A 23,799-nucleotide genomic window follows, 5' to 3' on the forward strand; every position below is an offset into this window, starting at 1 on the left:
GCTACTCTTCCCATTCCTTTAGGATAGGGGCGGCCACTTTAGCGGCGGGGGCGGGGTTGTCATCTACTGCAGTCAAAAAGGTTGGTCGCTGGTCATCCGATTGTTTTAGACGTTATATACGTCCTGAGTTGCTTTGACAAAATGTTCTTGCCATGATTTTGCTTAACTTTTCTATTTCCTCTCTGATTATTAGTATGCCAAGAATGGTGGTGTGGGTGTTGGGTCACTCGTTCGTGCGGAGGGCAGCAGAGCGTTTGCAACGGCCGCGAGTGCGGAAACCACCGAGTTTGAAAGGGGCGGAATTTTTGTGGCACGGTGTGGGAGGAATGCGCATCCGGCATTTGCGGCGGCTCGTGGAGGAGATTAAAGAACGCGAGGGACAGAAGTCCCCGGACCTGATCATCATCCATCTGGGCGGCAACGACATGGTAGACCGGGGACGCTTGGCGGTCAAGGAAGCACTCCTCACTGAATTTTCTTGGCTAGGGCACACCTTTCCTCAGGCCAGGATTGCGTGGTCTTGCATGATTCCACGGAAATGTTGGGGCAATGGCATCAGGGCTAGGGTTTTGAACGTATCGGTGAGACGTCTGAATGGTGAGTTGGCAAAGTTGTGCTCAGTGACGGGCCGCTTGCTGCACTTACCTCACAAGTTGATTTCTGGAGCTGCGATGTTTCACCATGATGGAGTGCATTTGTCTGACATTGGCACGGATGCCTGGATCAACGGGATTTGGTCCTTTGTTCTACACCTGTTGGAAGGGGGGAAGGGCGACGGACCTATGGCCCCTAGTCACCCTTGTGGCGGAAAAGAGACATTGGACCACTGATATAGACTGACAAAAATAGACGGGAGGCCATCTTGAGCACTCCCTAGGCCAGCACTGAGGGGAGAGAAGGTAAGCTCTCCACAGGGGGATGGAGACCACCGGTTGGGGAGGCTAGGGCGACAGGTACGAGCCTCCTGGGATCCTGGGCAGCCTGGTGGACGAGAGGTGGGGCCCTGGAAATGGCGGACAAGGTCTCGAGGGCTGGGGCCCATCACTCTGTGGCGCAGGTGGGTTGCACCTCGCTTGGGCATCGCTACCTGGGGAGATGCGAGCCAGAGGGCCCCTTGGTGCTGGGGGAAAGAAGAGATGAGAATGATATTCTGAAGTTGAATATGATTTATGCTAATTTGCATTTAAGGATTTATGTTGATTATATGTTTTGATAAACGTTTGATATAACTATGCAATGTCATGTTTATGTGTGTGGATATTAAACATGGCCTTTTTTACACCCACCTCATCTCAAGCTTTATTAATGGGTGGGTTGTGGGCGGGCGTGGAGCATGCTGGGGGGTCCGGGCCCTAAAGCTGTGTTAACTGGCTTAGCGCCACCTTGTAAATATGATAAATGGTGTAACACCACAGAGCGTCAAAAAAAGTGACGTCCTGGTGGTGTTTGTGAATATGCCACTGGAGCTTTTTAAGTGTCAGCGCTAGGGGAAACACAGGGGTGTGCTGTATTTTTTTAATACGATGCATCCCTGCATTTTGAAAATGTCGGAGCGTTGCCACATTTGGCATAACAATCTCTTTTCATTCTCTTGTAAATAGCCCCCTTATTTTTCAACTCTAATATATAGACATATTGAGTAAAAGCTTGCAAGATGTCAGGTGTGTGACTTGCAGGCTACACAGTGCTGTTTGAAGTGGGCACATTTCTAACTCATTTTATGAAAGGTCTGTAATCTGAAGGTAAGACAAGTATTTCTGCAACAAAACTTTAACCATTGAGCTATTGTACATAAAAGTACAAACATGTGACTTACACACTACACCCTTAGCAAGGTCATCAGTCCTCTAGGCTATTGTTATAATGACTCAAATCTGTAAATAAATCTTACAAACAGAAGCCACTGATGTCATCTTACCTGTATTATACCCTGAAACTTGAAATGTATAGATCTCTGTAGCAGGTGCTTAACCGCATATGCTATCGTAAATGCTTCCCTAGAGTGGGCTGGACATAAAACAGACAGAAGAAGATTTAGAAAGTTTAGATAATGAGAATAATGAGAAAGCTATTTACTGACCAAACACTGAAGACAAAGCCAATAGGTCTGGTCTTGGCAAGTGCACAGGTTTTTTCATTTTGTTTTGCACACCAAAAAATTGGCAACAATATTAAAAAAATATAAAGGTAAAGGTGTAGCTCAGCAATCCAGACACTGAAGAACACTACTTTTCAGGTGAGAGTGCATATCTGATCAGGAAAAATACTGTCACTCACGGTGCAAGAGAGTCAGTGGATGGGGTGGGCTGATATGGTGTGGTACTGCCTAACTCCCCCTCCATGCTTTACACCAAAAAAGACCCTTGGGGAGGAGACCCACCCGGCTCCCATGGGGCTCACCACCCCCTTTCCCCATTTCCACCACAACTGTTTGGATTAGGGTTCATAAACCCCGGCCATATTTTATTACATAAAATAATCAAACATTAAACGTATTATTATTTACATTATGTACAATATGAAGAAAGACCATTATATTGTTAGGTCCAAGATGTCAATTGGCTAACCTTAACATGCTTCTAATACACAGCCACTCCTAAAGTAACCTAAGCGATGAAGATATTCTCTTTCTGCGTATCCCTGTTAGAGCCTATGGCAAGGTCAATGACTGGCGGGCCCAGATCCAGATCAAGCTAGGTCCCAACCTCCTACCAGAGTGACATTGCGCTGGGGGCCCGGCTTACCAGATGGATACCTCCCCCAGCCCCCCCCACCCCCTCAACATTAACTCTTTAAAAGGGGTGCTGCTATTATGCACCTTTGCGCCCTTGAGCGCATGCATGTGAGGGGATTGGCCAACCAGCCTGCAGGAAGCGCAACTTCTCTACCCCTCGCACCCTACCAGGCTACTGGCTGTAACTGCCCCTGGAGTTCCATGAGATACCCTCTGTCTCCCCCTCGGGCGTCCCCATTTGACAATGAGGATGCCCTCTAAGGACCGAAAACTCTGCTCACCAATCATGACCAAGGGAAACACTTACAAAATACGACAAATTAAGATTCCTGAAAATATGTAACAGATTAGTTAAGAAAGACACTTTTATTACACATTACGCCAAATCATCACCAATTAAGCTTTATCACATTACTCCTGCAATAAAAAAACATATTCATTACACAATACATCTGCCTTAGGGGATGGTGGGTGCGGAAAAGAAACTATTGGGGCCTCCGACTGAGGCTCTAACCCATTTGATGTTGGTGTTCAGGCTGGGGAGCAAGCGGAGACAAGAGAAGGGTGCGGAAAAGAAACTATTGGGGCCTCCGACTGAGGCTCTAACCCATTTGATGTTGGTGTTCAGGCTGGGGAGCAAGCGGAGACAAGAGAAGGGTGCGGAAAAGAAACTATTGGGGCCTCCGACTGAGGCTCTAACCCATTTGATGTTGGTGTTCAGGCTGGGGAGCAAGCGGAGACAAGAGAAGGGTGCGGAAAAGAAACTATTGGGGCCTCCGACTGAGGCTCTAACCCATTTGATGTTGGTGTTCAGGCTGGGGAGCAAGCGGAGACAAGAGAATGTCCGCTCCGCTCACCAGCCTTTCCGTGCATTGCTGGGCAAGCCGGTTCCGACCTGCTTGCCCAGCAATGCACGAACGCGTGTACCGGAAGCACTCCAGACACTGAAGAAAAACTACTTTTCAGGTGATAGTGCATATCTGATCAGGAGAAATACTGTCACTCACAGTGCAAGAGAGCCAGTGGATGGAGTGGGCTGACTCACTGCCCCATGCTGTATGCTCTGGTGAAAGAAGCAAAGTTTGAATGACATCTGGGCAGTCCAGGAGATAAAGAGGGCTGACTGAAAGCCACTGTATGTGTGCATTTCTATTATTGTTTTTTGAAAAACATGAAGATATTGAAACTGGTACGTTTTTTTCGAGGCCATATCGAAAACGGATGATGGAGAAGAAGTTGGCAGGGTGTGGTAAATAAATAAATAATTACCGGTACTATTTTTCTAGGCATTAACTGCAAAGGATAGCTCAATAAATAAGAGGCAGAATCCGTGGTATCTGAGTCATACGGGCTTTAATTAAGTGGCTCGAGCCAATGGACATCGGGTTCCATCACCTGCTAAGGCTCAGGAAGGGACAAATCTCGACCTCGATCTCGACATTTCATTAACAGCATACAATATATATAGTAAAACCATACAGTTGCATTGAATACAGTAGACGTAACAAGTGACAAACGGAAGATAAGAACATATGGGCGTGAAAAGAAGGCGTGCACAGGGCGTGCACAGAAACATGTGATGTAGACGTCACAGAAGTGTCATAAGTGGGTGGATACATGGAGGGGGCTTCATGGGCAGCTGGAACCTTTAACCTACTGGTGCGCGCAAACGAGTCATGACGTGTAACTGGGGAGAGCTGGGGGCTCTGACTTCTAGCACTAGAAGAGGAGACTAAAGTCTGGGATGTCAGAACGACCTGTACCTATAGCATATCTGATATCTTGTGTTTGGAGTACATGTTGCTTGAATCTAAAAGTCATCAGGGCAAAGGCTACTTGTCACTAAGGCTAGTGCATGCATATATTTCTTCATGTATTGCGTGTGCTATGGATCTTCTATGGATATTAATTCAGTAATTCACTTGCATGGAGACAGGAAGACTAGACTATAGATGAAGATGTTTATGCAGTTCGTTAGCTAAGAATGTGAAGACGGGGAGCTGAACAGATAACTGTAGGCATAACATATTCTTGGCAGGCAGGCAGGCTAGGCCAAGCCGGGCACCGCGCTGCTTGGCAGGAAGGGAGTGAAGGGTCAGGGATGCGGGCGGGGCTGCATCTCTCCTCGGAGTGGTTCAGGAGACTTGAGGCCTGAATCTGGTGTCTGGGCCCTGTGAGGCCTAGAAACGGGTGCATCTCGATGATTTAACGTGCACAATGAAAAGACGTTGGCAACATAGGCCTAAAAGCCTAATTCACGTTGCTTTCACGAGGGACTGGATAACTGACATAATAACGTTGGACGCAACTGTGGATGCGTCTTTATTCGATCATATAAAGGAAATATGCATAGCGATCATGCACATATAACATATGATGGGGAACACGTAGGGACACATGACAGGGCAAAATTCAATTTTCCTCATTCCCTCCTTGTTCCCTACGTTTCCTTCAGGAAACATTAATATTCATAAGGCCATCTATCTGTTCATACAGCATCATTTGCTCGTCTTTCTTCATTTGGGAATGGGATCGTGGACGTGGAATACAAGATGTAGCGCACAAGCCGCAAATCGCAGGGCCACATTGTAAACAGAGACAACAACTGAATATGATCATTACTACTACTCCTAGGAATGACAGTACTTTCCATCCCCACGCAGATATTACACTCCAGAGCCAGCCGGACCAAGTCCAGGTGCCTGGATTCTGGTGTAGCTGATGAGCTATTTTATGAAGTCTAGTTATGGCTGAATACACAGACGGTGCGTTATTAGGAATGAAAATGCAACAACTAGATCCGATGACTCTACAAGCTCCGCCCCTATCGGCCAGTATGACGTCAAGAACAAGGCGGTTCTGAAGAACAACAAATCTCATAGCAGACTGCTCTTCTGTTAAGTTACCTAGGGCGGAAGTAGTCTCATTCACTACTGCTTCAAGGGTTCTGGTTAACCTACGTATTAATTTACTATTCTGGACAGGACCTATGAAGAAAAAGAAACCTTTATTGAAATCCGTATACTGTTCTAATGCAGTTTCAGTCTGATCGACAATTGGGGACTCGATCTCCCTTCTATGTCTGACGTGTACTAGATGTGTGTTTCGGTGATAATCGGATGGGGCTAGGAAAACTGGTGGCAGTAGGAAGGCAATGTAACATGTTCCATCCCAATCTAGGGGCAGACGTACATATGCGGTCTGACCACATATAAAATAAGAATGACGTGAGGCTTTGAAAGTAGATTTCCCACTGTCACTGTACTCGACCACAGTAGTACAATCACTGTGTCCTAGATGTACTGAACCATTCTTTCTGACACATAACTCGCCTTTCACTGGTAGAACTGTTATAGAAGGCAAGTCTGGAGTAGTTTCGGACTGAACGTTCAAAACCATGAGGTTAGAGGAGAAATTACCTAGATCATATACTTCGGGCCCGATTCACAGAACTGACTTAAGCTAAAATCCTAAACTTACTACTTTTGGTATTCACAGAAGTTAGGATTTTGTCTTAAAACAGACTTAAGACTGACTTAAGTTAGGATTCTGTCTTAAGTCCGTCTTAAGTCCGTCTTAAGTCTGTCTTAAGTCTGTCTTAAGACAAAATCCTAACTTCTGTGAATACCAAAAGTAGTAAGTTTAGGAATTTGTCTTAAGTTAGTTCCGTGAATCGGGCCCTTCATTTTCTAGATCTAACCCTGTCCTATGGGAAAGATCTTCCTTGTCTGGGAAACATGTTTCATTCATAACTGTATTCAGAAGGGAAGCTGTGGACTTATCGTCTAAAGATGACGTCAATGTAAACCATGCTCCACACGAACCATTGTGTGAAAACGGATAGGGAAAGAGTGGCAGAGCTCCCTTCACTGTCTGGTAAGGGGGAAGTCGACCACATACCCAGCAATTAGTGGCATTGCTGGTCTGGTGCGAATAGTGTAACATACGAATAAAAGTATTGTTGCGCATTGCAAGTCGATAGGATAACTCGTGAGGGGGTAGTTCACTAAATGTGTGCTCTACAGTATCATTAGAGGAAAAGTGTGAATGTGAATCAAGAGGAGGAAAAAATACATGTAGCATATAACTTGTACATGTGATCGTAAGACTCAGAAATAACATAAACAATAACGTAACAACACATCTGCTTCGCAGATTTTTACAGTATTTCATTTTCTTGGAGTTTCGTCTATCTCTCTCACTATGTGGGTCTATCTTATACATGTCAGGAACCTGTCTAACCGCTTCACCCGAGGGGGACTTAAACAATTAAACGCTGTCTGACTTACTAGACCTCAACTTTAGTTTATACTCCTGCTGCGGAGTTTTCTCTAACAGGGGAAGTTTAGAGTCAGTATCGGGGCAGTCCTTGAAAAAAGTCTTTGGACGCAGTCCATGGAAACGCTTGATGTGACTGGAGTGGAGCCAGCCTTTGCGTCCTTCCAGCTTTACGGCGGTCCTTGTGGTCATCAGAACGAGTTTTGGCTCCTTCCAGCGGGGCTCCAGAGGGCTTGAACGATCGAAGTTGCGGACCAAAACAAGGTCACCGGGAACGACCTCGTGCGGTTTCACCTGGGTGTTGTCTGGAAAGGCAGCCGTGACCTGTGAACGACAAGAGAGTAGTGCAGACATCAAGGAAGCTAGGTAATCTGTCAGCATATTACTGTCAACATCGGTGATTTTACGTGGCATAGGTGTACCCCACATGTTTGGGGGACGACCAAACACTACTTCGTAAGGTGACAAACCAGATCGGGAGTGAGCGACCATTCTCATATAAAAGAGGGCAACCGGCAGGGCTACCATCCAATCTACACCTTTTTCGGCACAGACCTTCGCTATTCGTATTTTCAGAGTTTGATTGTGTCTCTCGACGAGGCCAGCTGCCTCGGGATGTCGTACGCAGTGGAATTTCCACTGGTACCCTAACAGAAGTGATACTTGTTTCATGAGTTCGGACGAGAATGGCTGTCCGTTATCTGAATACACGACCCGAGGTAAACCATAGCGTGGGAAGAACTCACGAACCAGCTGCTTGGCAGTGGTCGCGGCAGTATAATCTGGGACTGGATATGCTTCTGTCCATCTGGATAAAGCGCATACAACTACGAGGACATACTTGAAACCTCGGCATCGATCCATCTGGATATAATCCATCTGGAGGACTTCAAAAGGGTGGTCAGGAGGATGGAATCCACCTTGTTCCACGGGAACACCTTTACCTGGATTGAACTGACAACAGATCATGCAGGTACGCACTTTCTGCTTCGCTGCTGCTCGTAAATGTTTGTTAAACCAGAGGTTCTGGATGCTGTCTAACATGGCTTTTTCTCCTAAATGTGCTGGACTATGTGCTGTATTAATAATGACTTGAACCATAGAGTCGGGGAGAAACCATGAGGCTTTTCCCTTCGTCAACCATCCCTGATCTGTCTGGACCCCTCCTTGTTCAGACCATTTCTTGATTTCGTCTGGGGTAGCATGTGTCTGTATGTCTAGTACGTCTTGTGTAGGGTCCTTGACTGTCATACAAGTCGTCTGGACTGGAACGTCTGTCTTTGTCATGTTAACTGGAATGTCTGGAGTCTGAGCTGTAAGCTTGGCTGTTCGATCTGCCAGATCGTTACCCTGGGAAATGGTGTCAGTGGCTTTCGTATGTGCTTTGCACTTCATAATGGCGATAGCTGTAGGTAAATGTATTGCTTCTAACAGAGCTTGAATGAGGGGGCCATGCTGAATCTTGGCTCCATGAGAGGTCATGAAACCTCTTTCTTGCCAGAGGACTCCAAAGTCGTGAACGACTCCGAATGCATAACGTGAATCTGTATATATGTTTACTTTCAGGTTCTTGGCTCGTATGCAGGCTTGAGTCAGAGCGATGAGCTCTGCTGCTTGAGCAGACAGGGTGTCAATACGATGTGTTTCTATGACTTCAGTTTCAGTAGTTACTGCATATGCGGCCACTAACTCTCCTGTACTTGTTCTCATACATGAACCATCCACATAAAGTGTCAGGTCTGGATCAGGTAATGCAATGTCCGTCAAGTCTTGTCTTGGCTTCGTCATGGTGTTAATAACTTCCACACAGTCATGTGTTGCAGGATTTGGAACAGTCGAGGGTAACAGTGTAGCAGGATTTAATATATTACAGCGTCTGATCTCTATGTGTGGCTGAAACAGTGTCAGTTCATATCCTGTTAATCGTGCAATTGTCAAGTGCTGAGTCTGTGTTCGGTTTAAAAGAACTTCCACGGAGTGTGGAACTTGTACTGTCAGGGAGTGTCCTAACACTATGGAATCACTTTGTCTGATAGCTAGAGCTGTGGCTGCGACTGATTTGAGGCACGCAGGCAAAGCCTGGGCTACTGGATCCAATGTGCTAGAAAAATAAGCACAAGGCTTGTGTTGTCCTGCTTGATCTTGTGTGAGAACAGATAATGCTGTACCATCACGTTCAGTGACAAAAAGTGTAAAAGGCTTACTGTAGTTTGGTGTCGCTAAGACAGGTGCATTACATAAAGCTTTCTTTAATTCGTTGAAAACAAGTGTATGTTCCTGGGTCCAAGGGAGGACAGTCGATGTCGCTGCCTCCTGTGTTGTTAACTGTATCAGTGGCTTGGCTAAGTATGCATACTGAGGGATCCATTGTCTGCAGTAAGAAGTGAGGCCGATAAAAGCTTGTACCTCCTTCTGTGTCTTGGGCTGTGGAAGATGTGCAATTAACTGGAAAAGGTCAGGTGTCAACTGTCTACCCCGCTTGGACAGCAAGTGTCCAAGGTATACCACTTGCTGGACACAGAATTGCAGTTTCGAAGGGGACACCTTGTGCCCCATCTCTGCCAGGAAATACAAGACTGTCAGTGATGCTCGTTCGCAGTCATGTTCTGTACGGGCTGTGATCAATAGATCATCGACATACTGGAGCAGGGCAGTGTCAGTTGGCATGTGAATACTGTCTAGTTGTCGTTTCAGTGCTTGACTGTAAATACTAGGACTTTCTGTGAAACCTTGAGGTGCACGTGTGAATTTATAGCTTCTTCCATTTAAACAGAATCCGAAAAGGAACTGGCTATCTGGATGAATGGGGACACTAAAGAAAGCGTTCTTGAGATCGATAACAGTAAAGAACGTAGCTTCGGAATCAATGGCAGTTAATAGGGAAGAGATATCTGGAACCACTGGGTACTGGGGTATGATACATTTATTAAGTTCTCGAAGGTCAATCACTAATCGATAAACTGGAGGTGCATTTGGGTCAGTACGTTTAAGAATCGGAATGATAGGAGAATTACATACATTGGAGTCAGTTTCTACAACTACTCCTTGAGCGATGAGCTCGTCAATAATTTTCGATAAGGCTGCTACAGCCTCAGGTGGTAACTTGTATTGTCGGATTCGGGGTAATACAACTCCTTGTTTCAGGGTGACACGATATGGTGTAATGTGCATACAACCTACATCAGTTGGACCTTGCGCCCATAAATGCTGTGGTACATTCAGTAATCTTGGATCAAAATCTCTTAACACATAATGTCCTTTAAAATCACGTAAAAACAATCTCACTCCTTCCGGAGAACAACAAATTACGGCACCTAATTCTTTCAATGTTTTAATACCAAGTAAGTTTTCAGGACATGATTTCGTAAGTAACAAATCTGTAGTTCGGGACAATGGACCAACTTCTAGGGAAACTGGTTTCGATATTTCATTAACAATAGGCTTTCCTGAAAATCCCAGGGAAACATTTCTTGAGCCTGAGAGAGGAGCCCCTGCAACCTCGTCATGACTGATGGTAGTCCTACTTGCCCCTGTATCAATCAGAAACTTTCTGTCTTTCCCTAATACCTGACTGTGTACATAGGGACCCTCTTGATCTACAGGAACCTCGATGAGAGGCAAGCCAACCTCCCTCTCTAGGCTGTTTCATGAATACTGCTGATATTCTGGATAATCTGACTGTGCGTACTGGTACATCTGCTGTGTAACGTGTTGTGTGGCAGCTATAGGCTGCGGTACTGTAACTGTCTGTTGTGCGTTCTGCGGTGGTTGCGTATTCTGCGGAACATGTTCCTGTCTTGGAGGACGCGGTCTCTCTTTCGTCTTACCAGTAGCTATGTTGTGTTTCAGAACTGCACATTCGTTTATATAATGACCTGGCTGTTTACAGTAATTGCATGTCCCTTTAACGGGAGCTGCAGAATGACTAGTTTGATTCGTACCCCTCTTTTGACTATCTGCTGGAACAGACTGTGCCACTAGTACTTTCATTTTCGTGTCTTTCATACGTCTCCTTTCGTGTTCTTGCTCTTCCCTGATTCGGTTCTGGTGGTACTGTAACATCTGTAGCATTTGGGACGGGGTATTAGCTTGCCAGGTACTCTCGACTTTCAGTACTCGATTTTTAACTTGTGGTAAAGAATTCTCAACTAGTTTGGTAACAAAAAGATGTGGATACGACTCACTACTTGTTTTCAAGCCGCTATTAATAATGAAACATTTCTCAAATCTGGAATAAAAATCACTAGTGTCTTCGTCTTGTTTCTGTTTACAGGCTGAGATGGCATCCCAGTCTTCCTTTTTCGTGCTTAATAATCTTGGCAAGACTTGAATTAACAATTCGGGCAGTGCTTTGGCTTTTTCCCCGAGACCGGTACCAGGAACTCGTGTATTATCTTCGTTCTCTAATGCTGTCCAGTCAATCTTTTTCTCTCCCACCTCCCACTCTTTTTCTTTGAGTTTTTCATATATTCCCGCAGGCAACAGGACCTTTAACATTTTAATGATATCAGGATACGTGTATTCTCCCATACGGAGCATGTCTTTTAATTCACGGTGGAACCCTGCTGGATCTTTATCGTGACAGGGCACTAACTTTTTCATTTCCAATAGTTCTATTTTCGTTAAAGGGGTGTAAACAAATACTCGTTCAAGCTCACCCCCCGTTCCCTTAACAGGATGCACTTCTCGCAAGGGATTCTGTCTATCTATGTAAAATGTCTTTCTTACTGGGGGTGGAACAGGAACAAAGTGTGGAGTCAGGAACGTTCTGTATTTGTGGCGTTGTTCTAAAATGACATTAATCAAATCGGTACCTAGACCTTTCCATCTGTTTGGGAGTAACTCGTCCAGTACATTATATAAGGGACATGGATCAGAATGCTGACTTTCGTATAGTGTAATGAGATACTGGATCATGTACATACCCACCAATCGCTGTTGGTCTGGGGAAAATTTCAGAAACATTTGGGCCACTATTTCGTCTGGAAACGTGGTAGAATCACTAGTCCATTGGACTGCTGACCGGGCTAGTTCCTGTTCATGCATGGTACTAAGCTCACTGTAACCTATTCTCTGTTTCAAAACTCTATCTGTCGCTTGGAATAAATGCTCAAGAGAACACTGTTCTGGTACGGGAGGAAGAAACTTTTCTTGCACTCTAGGCGTGTGTGTCTATCAAAAGGTCTCGTCCTACCTACGTACGCTATTCTGTTTGGATTCTCGGCGTCTACATCTTCGTCTGAAGTATCGTTCTCTTTCTCGGTTACTCTCCTTGCTTTCTCCGTTTCGTGTATGTCTAGAATTTCTTTACGAATCTTTCTATACATGGTTTCTATACAATTTTGTTTACTGTGTTTTCCTTCTGCTATGTTGTCACTCCATCTTGTCAGAACCTTCATCTCATCTTTATCTTTATCAGGATGATCTTGCTCTCTTATTAAACAATTTATCAAAAACTGCAAAACCATACCTTGAATCTCGACTTTCCTGTGTGCCATAGCCTCGTGAATACTTTCCGGTTTTTCCCCTGTTCTGATGAAATGATATATTCTGTCTAAATGTTCCTTCATATCTGGCATGGTAGTCAAAAAGTTTGCAACTCGTCGTAAACGTACAGAATATAATATCATCCTATCTTCGCCTGGCACTGGATCATATCTGCAATCTGTAAGAAAGTGTTTGAGGGCTGCGTATGTAGCCACTTTTGGCGTACGCTGTAATGCTGCTTCTCTTAGCGTCGTTCGTTTTACTTGAGGCGGGGTGACAGGAATACCTCCCCCTGCTCCTCCTGAACTAGAATCATCAATTAATGCTGAATGTGCGGTTGCTGGTAATGTGACTGGTAAAGTAGGCGTACGTAATGTGGGTTGGTCCTGGGGTACTGGCGGATTAAAAGGATTCCCGGGACCAATGACTGGAGGAACAGGAATTACATTATTAACAGGGTGATGAGGTTGAACAGGCGGGGTAGGATTCGGATTTGCATATTCTGGGACAGTATCATCTAAATAGGAAGAAAGGAAAATTTCAGCTGCGGTCGGTTTATGACGTAGCTTAGTCGGGACCAATGGTGGCGGTAAATTACAGGGTGTTTCCGGGGTTGCCTTAGGCAGGCCCTCGGCGAGAAGGGGATACATACCTTTAATAAGGGCATTTCTCTGTCTGTCTGACTGTTCTGCTCTAACTCGTTCACCTTCTTCTAGTAGTTCCCTTTCTTGGGCTTTTTCTGATGATACCCTACTTAGTTCTGCTTTTCTGAATTCTTTTTCTGTTCTTTTATGCGATTCTTTACGCCACAATTCTATGGCATCTTTCTGGGATTGTCTGGCTTTCTTTTTCCATAATGCTTCCTCTACTCTCATGATGCACTCGGCATCCCATGTTCCTGAAACAGGCCATCTATATTTCTCTTCGAGATCCTTAGTATAATCCACCCATAAGTCTAGATACAGTATGGCATCTAAGCCATGTTTATGATACATGAAATGTCCAGGACTGTCCCTAGGAGGGACAGGAACTGATTCTTCGAGTAATGCTTTTCTGGTCCCTATCCGACGTAACTTTGAAAACAGAGGCATATTTGAACGTACCTGAACTTGAACACAATACACAATGAACACAGAAATGCAATAGCGAACAAATCACTCATACCACGACATCAAAACACATTAATAACAGTTCGAACAGATACTACCTAGTACATTGAAAACATAATACTTCGAAAACATAATACTGGAACTTCTCGAGAAACTAGACTAGAAAACAGAGTTACTGGAATTACTGGATGCACTGCTAGAACAGTACAGAACATACCGGTCTCCTAAAGAGACACGTCATACCGTATCCACCTAGGTGAACACGTCAGACCGGATCTGTGTACCCAAACCCGTCGGACCGGGCACAAATTAATGAACTCGTCTAGATGCGTTCCCAGCAATGGTACTCACCGGGAAGCAAAACTGAAGGCCTCGGACTGGACTGGACTGCTACGACGTCTGGTTACTGCTACGCACTACGCATGCGCCTCGGGCTTCGGAAACAGGTGGGCCTCTGGATACCTCGGACCTTGCTCTCTCGGCTTGGGCTCTGGTCGGGACGTTCCGCCTTCCTCACCGCCTCGTCTGGATGCTGGACCGCAGCCTCCGTCTCCTCCGTGGGCCTGAGGGAGATTTGAGCAGAAATATCTGCAGGTGCACAGTAGGGGTCCGTCACGGCTGTAGAAGGGTCAGGGGGGCCTGCGTTACATCGCCGGCGCGTGGGGAAGGGGCTCGTCCCTATTCGGGCACCATTATGTGGTAAATAAATAAATAATTACCGGTACTATTTTTCTAGGCATTAACTGCAAAGGATAGCTCAATAAATAAGAGGCAGAATCCGTGGTATCTGAGTCATACGGGCTTTAATTAAGTGGCTCGAGCCAATGGACATCGGGTTCCATCACCTGCTAAGGCTCAGGAAGGGACAAATCTCGACCTCGATCTCGACATTTCATTAACAGCATACAATATATATAGTAAAACCATACAGTTGCATAGAATACAGTAGACGTAACAAGTGACAAACGGAAGATAAGAACATATGGGCGTGAAAAGAAGGCGTGCACAGGGCGTGCACAGAAACATGTGATGTAGACGTCACAGAAGTGTCATAAGTGGGTGGATACATGGAGGGGGCTTCATGGGCAGCTGGAACCTTTAACCTACTGGTGCGCGCAAACGAGTCATGACGTGTAACTGGGGAGAGCTGGGGGCTCTGACTTCTAGCACTAGAAGAGGAGACTAAAGTCTGGGATGTCAGAACGACCTGTACCTATAGCATATCTGATATCTTGTGTTTGGAGTACATGTTGCTTGAATCTAAAAGTCATCAGGGCAAAGGCTACTTGTCACTAAGGCTAGTGCATGCATATATTTCTTCATGTATTGCGTGTGCTATGGATCTTCTATGGATATTAATTCAGTAATTCACTTGCATGGAGACAGGAAGACTAGACTATAGATGAAGATGTTTATGCAGTTCGTTAGCTAAGAATGTGAAGACGGGGAGCTGAACAGATAACTGTAGGCATAACATATTCTTGGCAGGCAGGCAGGCTAGGCCAAGCCGGGCACCGCGCTGCTTGGCAGGAAGGGAGTGAAGGGTCAGGGATGCGGGCGGGCTGCATCTCTCCTCGGAGTGGTTCAGGAGACTTGAGGCCTGAATCTGGTGTCTGGGCCCTGTGGGGCCTAGAAACGGGTGCATCTCGATGATTTAACGTGCACAATGAAAAGACGTTGGCAACATAGGCCTAAAAGCCTAATTCATGTTGCTTTCACGAGGGACTGGATAACTGACATAATAACGTTGGACGCAACTGTGGATGCGTCTTTATTCGATCATATAAAGGAAATATGCATAGCGATCATGCACATATAACATATGATGGGGAACACGTAGGGACACATGACAGGGCAAAATTCAATTTTCCTCAAGGGGAGGAAGGATCAAGATATGGTTTCCTAAGATGGGAATGGAAGAGGCATGTTAAATGAGTTAGAAAAGATGCTGCTAGATAGATTGTATGAAAGGGTGAGTGAGTAAATGGAGGGGTGGATTAATGCGAGAGTTAGTGGCTAGGTTTATTTGTGAAAGCATGGATGGACGAAAGGGTGTGCGGCTGCATGGCTGGATGAATGTGTGTGTGAACTGATTACCAAGTGTATGGAGGGATGAAAGGGGGAGTGAATGGACAAGTGGGTGCACAAATGAATACGTCAAATCATATATGCATAGATGGAAGAATTGGTGGATAAGTGAGTGACTGCATGGATGGTTACATTGCTATGTAAGTGAGTGCTCTTGAGGTTCCATTTGCATAGTACTGTAGCCATGTGTGTCTGGCATAGCATACTCTCTCAGCTCCCACACTCAAAGTGCATACCACAGGGCACCCTGCACTATCAGACCACTGCTCCCTATTTATCTCAATAGTTTGCTCTGAGGCTGCAACAACCCCCTCCAGTACATGGCGGGTGAGGAGGTACAGACTGTACCCTCTCGCTTTTCCAAGGTGTCTCCATCCCTGCAGTGCCCTCTGAGACCATTAGGGGCGGTGGGTGACATTTCAAAGCGGTGAGCCGCAAAGTGATTTGCATACAGCACGGTAGCGAGCGAGCGTAGCGAGCGAGCCTGAACCCCAAAAGGGGGTTTGGGTTGGTTAGCCCCCCCCCCCCCCCCCCAAGAAAATGTTGAAAAAAAAGAAGAAAAATCGTGCATTTTCAAGCAAATTTGAGAAAGCAGGAAGGTTAATAAAGCAATTGTGAAAGTGCAGTTATACTTATTCAGTATAACCACAGAATGACCATGCAAGGTTCTACAGCATATTCTAAAGCAGAACAAAACAAAACGCCCACTCTGTGACTTTTCCCACTTTCACTGAGCTATGATGGACTCTCTGGCCTCTTGCACTCTATGGCACCCATGCCCTGTGCACCGTCTACCACTGCGTCACACTCCCACATGCGCATACCACTCGGTTTGTACTTGTAACCCCATCTTCGAGCCTTCATCCGCTTTTTTTGTTGTTGCAGTTTTTATATAGCGCGAACTCGACCAGAAGGTATTGCAGCGCTTTACATGAACACCAATAACAATACACATCATTTTCGATAAACACGGGGAGATTAAGTAATTTGCCCAGAATCACAGGTTGTTGAGCTGAAGCCGAGACCCAAACCTGATTCGCCAGCTCCAAGGTCGGTAGGACATCCTGTCCCGTCACTCCCTCTGTGCCCTCGCTCAGTCTATATCTGCCAGGTGCAATATCACACAATCTATGACCTTAAGTTAACCCCTTCAGTCCCAGCACCTTGTCTTCCCCCACCAATGCTGTGCCCGTCTCCCCCATGCTTTAATGACCCCGGTCCGCACGCTAGGAACTTTGAAAAATCCGAGTGTCTAGCACTTGGGCTTGATGTCAATACCCTCCTCTTGAACTTCATGGTCTGGTGCAGCTCATACTTCTCACTGATGATACTAGTTCTAGTTAGTTCTAGTTCTGGCATTTGTATAGCGCACTACTCACCCAGAGGGTCTCAAGGCGCTAGAGGGAGGGGTTCATTATTTGTCGAATAGCCAGGTTTTCAGTTCTTTTCTAAAGGAGATGTGGTTCTGAGTAAGGCGGAGGTGGGTGGGGAGTGAGTTCCAGGTTTTGGCAGCCAGGAAGGAGAATGATCTGCCACCCATGGTGGTTTTTCGGATGCGCGGGACTGCGGCGAGGGCTTGACTGGATGATCTTAGTTGGCGGGTGGGAATGTAGAAGGACAGTCGGGTGTTGAGGCATTCGGGTCCCAGATTATAAAGGGCCTTGTGTGCATGGGTAAGAAGGCGGAAAGTAATTCTCTTGTTGACGGGAAGCCAATGGAGATTTTTTAGGTGTCCAGTGATGTGCTCTTGGCGCGGGATGTCTAATATGAGTCTCGCTGACGCGTTTTGGATACGCTGGAGCTTTTTCTGCAATTTTGTTGTAATTCCGGCGTAAAGTGTGTTGCCATAGTCTAGTCGACTCGTGACCAGTGCATGGGTGACAGACTTTCTTGTCTCGAAGGGGATCCAGCGGAAGATCTTTTTGAGAATGCGAAGGACGTTAAAGCAGGAGGACGATATGGCGTTGACTTGTCTGGACATTGAGAGAGAGGAGTCTAGAATGAAGCCAAGGTTACGTGCATGGTCTGTGGGTGTGGGTGCTGATCCCAAAGCGGATGGCCACCATGAGTCGTCCCAAGCTGAGGGGAGGATCCTAGGATGAGCACCTCCGTTTTGTCTGAGTTGAGTTTTAGGCGGCTCTGTTTCATCCATTCGGCTACTTCTTTCATACCTTCGTGAAGATTGGTTTTGGCGGTGTTGGGGTCTTTGGTGAGTGAAAGGATTAGCTGGGTGTCGTCGGCGTAGGAGATGATGTTGAGGTTGTGTTGACGTGCGATGGAGGCGAGAGGACTCATGTAGACGTTGAAGAGGGTGGGACTGAGTGAGGAGCCTTGAGGAACGCCGCAGATGACTTCGGTGGGCTCTGAGTAGAATGGGGGGAGTCGGACTCTCTGGGTTCTCCCAGCTAGGAAAGAGATGATCCATTCCAAGGCTTTTCCTTGTATGCCGATGTTGTTGAGGCGTTGTATGAGGGTGCTGTGGCAGACAGTGTCGAAGGCGGCGGAGAGGTCGAGTAGAATGAGGGCCACTGTTTCTCCGTTGTCTAGGAGTGCTCGGATGTCGTCGGTCGCCGCAATGAGGGCTGTTTCGGTGCTGTGTTTGGCTCGAAAGCCGTTCTGTGAGGGATCCAGGGAGTTGTTGGATTCAAGGAAGGCGGCGAGTTGGCTGTTGACGGCTTTCTCGATGACTTTGGCCGGGAAAGGGAGGAGGGATATGGGTCGGTAGTTTTTCAGTTCTGAGGGGTCTGCTGTGGGTTTTTTCAGGAGGGCGCTGAGTTCGGCGTGTTTCCAGATTTCTGGAAAGGTGGCAGAGTTGAAGGAGCAGTTGATGACATCGCGGAGTTGGGGAGCGATGATGGAGTCAGCTTTGTTGAAGATGTAGTGGGGACAGGGGTCAGAAGGCGAGCCAGAGTGTATTGAGTTCATGAGGCGAATGGTGTCTTCAATGGTGATTGGGTTCCAGGAGCTGAGGTTGTTAGTTGGAGGGGTGGGATCTGTAGGGGGTGGGGCGGGTTGGTCACTGGGAGTATTCTTGAAGCTGTTGTGGATGTCGGCAATTTTGTTATAGAAGAAGGAGGATAGCGCATCGCAGAGGTCTTGGGAGTTGGTGATATCGTTGGATGCTGCGGAAGGGTTGGTGAATTCTATGACGATATTGAAGAGTTCCTGGCTGTTATGAGAATTGTTGTCGAGACGATCCTTGAATGCTGATTTCTTGGCAGATCGAATCAATTGGTGGTGTTTGCGGGTGGCTGTCTTGAGGGAGGCCATGTTGTCTGGGGTTGGTTCTTTTCTCCAATTCTTCTCCAGGGTGCGGCATGTCTTTTTGGATTTTTTAAGGTCATCATTGAACCAGGGAGCCTTTTTGCTGGATGATTTCAACTGGTGTTTTTTCAGGGGTGCAAGTTCGTCCGCACTGTGGGTAATCCATTGTCTGAGGTTGGTGGCCGCTTGGTCTGGGTCCATTGCTAGGGTGGGAGGGTTTTGGTTGAGTGATGTGAGGAGTTGGTCGGTGGTGATTTTATTCCATTTTCTCCTGGGAATGGGTTGTGGACGGTTGTGGGATAGGGTGGTTTTGTAGCTGAAGTGAACACAGCTGTGATCCGTCCAGTGGAGAGCTGTAGTGCGATCGAAGGAGATGTGCTTGCTGGAGGTGAAGATAGGGTCGAGCGTGTGTCCGGCTGTGTGAGTGGGGGTGTCAACAAGTTGTTTGAGTCCGAGATTGGACAGGTTGTCCAGAAGGGTGGTGGTGTTTTTGTCGAGTATGTTTTCAAGGTGGTAGTTGAGGTCTCCTAGAAGAATGTAGTTCTCGGAAGCGAGGGCGTGCGGGCTGACGAAGTCTGTGATGTCGTCGCTGAATTGAGATCGGGTGCCTGGAGGCCTGTAAATGAGGGTGCCTCTAAGGGTGGTCCTGGGGTTGGTGTGGATCTGAAAGTGGAGATGTTCGGCGGTTGTAAGGTTGTCGTCAGAGCTGGTTGTGATTTTGATGGTGATTCTATGGACGATGGCGATGCCTCCTCCAGTTTTTTTAATGGTGCGGTCTTTTCGAATGATCTTGTAAGTGTCCCGTATGGCTATGGCAATGTCGGGGGCAGAAGATGCGTTCATCCATGTTTCAGTAAGGAAGGCGATGTCAGGTGACGCAGTGTCGATTAGGTCCCAGAGTTCTGTTGCATGTCTGTGCACCGAGCGGGTGTTCAGTAGGATGCATTTCAGGCTGTTGAGTTCGGAGCTGTGTGTGGAGGAAGTGGGTTTGGTGAGGGTCCTGAAGCAGTTGAACTTGCAGGAGAGGCAGGCGAATGGGCCGTGGGTACGTCCTGGGGAAGCTTTGCAGCATAGTGGGGTGCGTCCGGGGTTGAGGGCGTGGAGAGTTGCGGCATCATATGTGATTCTAGAGGGTTGGGAGCGGCGGGGACCAGGGGTTCTGGCGCTGGGCGCGGTCCAGGCGCGGACGGGCGAAGACGGGCTTACCTTTGGCGCACCTTCGGCGCGACTGGGGCGTGACCGCTGCGCGTGGACGCTGCGCGTTAGAAGATCGACCATAAGTAGATAGTGGAGAGGGAGGGGCGAGGGGTGGTCAGCTGGGAGGCGGGATGCGGGGTGGAGCTGCAGGCTGGGACAAAACAACAACAACAAGACGGCGGGCAAAAGCGGAAGTGAGGACGACGGGGCTGGGGTGGGCAGGGTCGCCGGTCTAGTCGGTACAGAAAACAGCCAAGGCAGCAGATATGCAACTAGCGCACCAAACGAGGATACAGTCCTGGCACACAACAACAATGCTAATCGAGCGCAGGCACAGTAGTGCTAGCGTTAGGCTGAAATACAACTAATCAGGCGCAGGCACAATAGCGCTAGCGTTAGGCTGAAATACAACTAATCAAGCGCAGGCACAATAGCGCTAGCGTTAAGGCTGAAATACAAAGTGCAGGCAAGCGTAGGCACAAGCGTGGGTGTAAGCAACGATACCGCAGGAGGCTTGGTGAGGAGCGTGGTGGGAGCGACCTCTGCAGATGGAAGCAGGACGGTCACAGCGCTTCCTTGGGCGATACGATTCTCTACTCTGTTGTGGGAGGGGTGGTCAGCTGGGAGGCGGGATGCGGGGTGGAGCTGCAGGCTGGGACAAAACAACAACAACAAGATGGCGGGCAAAAGCGGAAGTGAGGACGACGGGGCTGGGGTGGGCAGGGTCGCCGGTCTAGTCGGTACAGAAAACAGCCAAGGCAGCAGATATGCAACTAGCGCACCAAACGAGGATACAGTCCTGGCACACAACAACAATGCTAATCGAGCGCAGGCACAGTAGCGCTAGCGTTAGGCTGAAATACAACTAATCAGGCGCAGGCACAATAGCGCTAGCGTTAGGCTGAAATACAACTAATCAAGCGCAGGCACAATAGCGCTAGCGTTAAGGCTGAAATACAAAGTGCAGGCAAGCGTAGGCACAAGCGTGGGTGTAAGCAACGATACCGCAGGAGGCTTGGTGAGGAGCGTGGTGGGAGCGACCTCTGCAGATGGTAGCAGGACGGTCACCACCCCTGCCAGCTCTCCACAAGCTTTAGATCTTTTTTTTAAAGCTACAAAAAATATTAGGTGTAATCCATTCACACAGTATTGCCGTATTCCTTACCAATCCACTTCATCACATAACTGTTACCACAAAACATTTCTGCACACCTCTAGTCTCCAATCTGCTAACGTTATAACAACCATTCAGTGGCACTGAGTGACCCTTTGCTCTTTTATGCGGAGCACCTCAAAGTGAAACTCATACGTGCTGGTATTGATTCACTTATCAGGCTGTCTGCGCCCATCCTATTCCAGTGTGACATTAGCACACACTCCACATCGGCGGGGGAGAGGCGGATCGGGGGGGGGGTTGATGGGTGAAATAGCGGGTAAATGCATTTCAGTGGATGGGTGATTATATTGGTTTTGTGAATGGGTTTATGCGTAGATGGATGAGTGGGTACATGAGTGAGTGATTTGATAGGCGAATAAGCAGATAGGTGGATTAGTGGATCGAAGGATGGGTGAATGGGCTGATGGGTGGCTTAGTAGATGCCTGAGTGGATAAATGGAAGGGTTGATACATGGGTTGATGAATCAGTAACTGGGTGGATGAATGAGGTGAGCGGATGATTGAAATGGTGAGTGACTGTGCAGATTAACACCTGCATCAGACTTCTCACAAAGCTTTATCACAAGATCTTATACTTGTGTTCCGCAGCAGGAGAGCAGCAGGGTCAGTGGAGCCAAAACATATGGTGAACCCCCAAATCACAGCAGCCTAAATTTGTAAATGTTATGCCGGGTCACTCCTGGTAACGAACTTTACTCTGCCTGTTGTTGCTTTGCAGAAGCAGTGCTGCACATTGTGGCTGAAGTAGCAGGGGCCAGTGATCTTTAAGCTAAGCACAACTGTGGTTGAAAGAAAACACCACACATCAAGGGGCATGATTGTTGCCCTCTGACCCCCCCGCCCCCATTTGACCCTCAAGCCCCAGCCGTGAATAGAAGAATGTATATGTTATAGACATCATTAAAAATCATAGTGTGTCGTTAAAACAAAGCCGAGAATGCAAAATGGCATATTTTTCACAAACTGCCAGCCTCAATTTAGCACAGAAGATCCACTCAAAAGTATACTGTAACGAGGTAGGGACGGGAGGCCGGGATGACTGGTGGACCCCTGACCTTAATTCCCCTCCTTCCCCACAGACTGGCACCTCGAGGGAAGACTGGGGAACACAGCCGGTAACAGACGAAGAAAATGATACCGGCTCCTTTAAGTGGGCGTATGATGACGTCGGCGACACCACGCCTCCGGCTGACGTAGGAGGACCCGTATGGACGAAAGAAGGGGAAGCCCTGTATGCGGCGTGTGACGTCACCGCGGGACCGAGAGACGGAGAAGACGAAGAGAGTCCGAGGGCGAGAGAAGGAGAAGGCGGAGAAGTCGGGAGGACCGAGAGCGGAGGAGAGCCAGGAGGCCAACGACCCCGTGATCCGCCGTGCCACGCTCCTGAGGGAGGAGTGTGGCTTGCTCAGGTACGGCGGCGTTGGGCGACCTGGGTGGGGAGGAAGAGTGCCCCGTGTACATAGTGTAAAAACCCCTGTGAGTGCCTTCCCTGTGTCCTTCCCTAGAACCGCTACCCTCCCTTCCCTTTACCCGCTTACCTCACCTCACTCCTCCCTGGCCTGCGCACAAACACGTGTGACTATATAAATATCACCGGTGCTCCCTCACACACACTGATAAGTTAGTATCAGATAAGTGACTAACGGCCTCCCTCTGTCGGTCTTCTTTCTCCTTGGGTACCGGAGACACTGAAACCGGGAAGACAGCCCTGAAGACACCCCTGCCACAGGACACCACCAGTAAAAGACAGCCCCGGATGACAACCCAGCCCCAGGACACCACCATCACGGATAAGCTGGAGTTTGCCAGAGAGAGACTGACGTTCAGAACAAGACGTACCATTACAATAAAACCTAGTCTAAAGAAGCATACTGGTCAGTCTGTTCCTGTTACAGCACCTGTTCCCAGCATAGAGAGTGTACCCTGCCCCTCTCCCACGCCTACATATTCACATATACCTGTTATATTAACATTTTCAAAAATCCACAATATTAAATAAACGTGAACTGGTATGTAAACAGCCAGAGAACATTTTCACAAAATCAATGTTTTTATTCAAAGCCAAAACACACAAAAATGCAGGCCAATAACAGTCTCGTTAATTCTCTCCTAAATTTCAAAATTCTGGGCTAGCACAAAAAGTTAATCGTTCTCCGCTTCATACTCTCAAAACTGGAAGAGCAACGAGAAATTACGGAGGCATATTTACTGTCAATTTCTTACAACGTGGTGTATTCTATGTCTTATGTAATGCAACATGAAAACATTACCTCAGACTTTTCTCGCATCTTCCTTCCATGTGACCAGCATCCTGGAAGCCAGCTGCCTTCTGCTGTTTGCGTTCAGTTTAAGGCCAAGTCAACAGTACACGGTGTCTTCCAAAGGTGAAAAAGAACAGCTTGTGAAATAAAGGGTGTATGGAGCGAGACTTTCCACGTCAATTCCATTTTCAATTACATCACCCC

This window comes from Lissotriton helveticus, chromosome 1_1, assembly GCF_964261635.1.
Source record: "Lissotriton helveticus chromosome 1_1, aLisHel1.1, whole genome shotgun sequence".
In the NCBI taxonomy this organism is placed as follows: Eukaryota; Metazoa; Chordata; class Amphibia; order Caudata; family Salamandridae; genus Lissotriton; species Lissotriton helveticus.